The sequence below is a fragment of the Malurus melanocephalus genome, unplaced genomic scaffold (assembly GCF_030028575.1).
Source record: "Malurus melanocephalus ecotype Western Australia unplaced genomic scaffold, MMel_1.1 scaffold_505, whole genome shotgun sequence".
In the NCBI taxonomy this organism is placed as follows: Eukaryota; Metazoa; Chordata; class Aves; order Passeriformes; family Maluridae; genus Malurus; species Malurus melanocephalus.
Genome location: NW_026623737.1, coordinates 98,304 through 100,390, shown reverse-complemented (window position 1 = coordinate 100,390; position 2,087 = coordinate 98,304).

The window sequence follows — 2,087 nt, the reverse complement described above, 5'->3', positions numbered from 1 at the left end:
GTCAATGTACTGAAGCTCAACTGCAAACAAAGTGTSTCTAAACCCTCGCATCCAAGGAGTCCTGCACGGAGCTGGGGGGAAAAGCAGGAGCAGGGGGAGGTTGGGGGCACAGGACACCCCTGACAGGGACCCCTGAGCTGGGAGGTGATGGTAATGATGGGGTGGGTTCAGGATTGGTGGAAGAAACTCCCCGCCCTCGGCATTTCCCCCACCCCCGGGGACGCTGCCGAGGACTGGGCTCCTCCTGGGCCATCCCAAACCCTGGCCCTCTTCTTTCCAGCTTCAAGTCAGCACCCTGGCAGGGCTTGGGATGCAGGAAAAGGGCTGGGATCAGGCCAGGGGAGCGGGATGGCACAGCTCCCGATCCCTGGGATGTGAAACCCGGCATTCCCGGGCTCCCGGCCTGGGCCCTGATGGAGACAAAGCGCTTCCATGAACCGGGACAGCTGCAGGGTCCTGCGGGGCTGCCTGATGGATCGGAGCTGACAGGACCTGCTGCGAGGGAGGGATGAAGGGCGGGAGCAGCGCTCTGCCCGCCCGGCGATACGCCGGGAGTGCTTGGAGCACATTTCCATGGGATTGGGGGCGGGAGGCAGCGAGGGGCTGGCACAGGGGACCTTGGAAAGAGGGGACTTGCCAGGAATCCTTTGTTGGAATACTGGGATCCTCAGGCCCCCCTGTGCCGCCCCTTTGGCACCTGAGCGGCTCCGGCTCCACTTCCCAGCGAACCGCGGCCCTGGGCAGTTCCTTGGGCCGGGCTCCAGCTTTTCCAGGTGCTGAGGAGGAGCTGCTGGGCTCTCTCATTCCTGTTTGTGCCGTCAGCCTGCTCCCAGATTTTCTAACTCAATTATTCCCGCCCCCCTCCACGCTGGATTTTTAATTATGAATTGATGAGAGCTTTTTGAAGGTGCTGTCAGGTCGGRCTTGGCTGATGCTGCCAGGGCAGGACAGCCGAGCTGGGAGCAGCTGGAAAACCAAGTGGGAATTGATTCCCCCAGGATCCTAGGGATGTGCAGGCGGSGGAGGGCACTTTTGGGGTGGCATCACCCACTTGGTGTTCGTGATTTCCTTCCCGGAGCATGGAGCTCCTGCAGGGCTCCCATGGAGGTGGGCAGGGGCTTGAGCCCAGAGCGTCCAAACTGCTTTTCCCACGCTGGGTCTCTGTCCGGGCAGGGGAGCACTGGGAGAGGGGCAGGGGTGGCACAGCTGTGCTGTGCCATGCTGTGTGTCCCATGCCATCCTGTGTGTCCCATGCCATGTCACCCCATGCTGTGTCCCATGTCATGCTGTGTGTCCCATGCCATGCTGTGTGTCCCATGCCATGTCACCCCATGCTGTGTGTCCATGCCATCCTGTGTGTCCCATGCCATGTCACCCCATGCTGTGTCCCATGCCATGCTGTGTGTCCCATGCCATGTCACCCCATGCTGTGTGTCCATGCCATCCTGTGTGTCCCATGCCATCCTGTGTGTCCCAGGCCATGTCACCCCATCCTGTGTGTCCCATACCACTACATTCCATACCACGTTGTGTGTCACATGCCGTGCTGTGTGTTCCATGCCATGACATTCCCATTCCATGCTGCGTCCCATCCCATCCCATCCCATTCCATCTGCCAGCAATGGAATCAGGGATAACGGGATGTCCCTGCCCACCATGGAACACGGGATAACGGGGTGCCCTTTCCCCCGGTTATCCGGGGCTCTGCCATCCCACGGATCAGTTCAATCCTTTGGGGCGCACCGGGCACCCTCCGCGGGGTGTTCCCATCCCCTTCCCATCCCATCCCTTTCCCATCCCCTTCCCACCTCCTTCCCATCCCTTTCCCATCCCCTTCCCACCCCCTTCCCATCCCTTTCGCATCCCCTTCCCACCCCCTTCCCATCCCTTTCGCATCCCCTTCCCAACCCTTTCCCATCCCCTATCCCAGCCGCAGCCGCGGTTCCCGGGTGTCCCCCCGCCCCTGCCGGGAGCCGCTGCCGGGTGTGAGTTCTGCCGGCACCGCTCCCTTCGGCGGCTCCGCCTCTGCCTCGCGGCAGCGTTAATTACAGTAATTGGGCTCTAATGAGCGATTGGGCCGGGCGGTG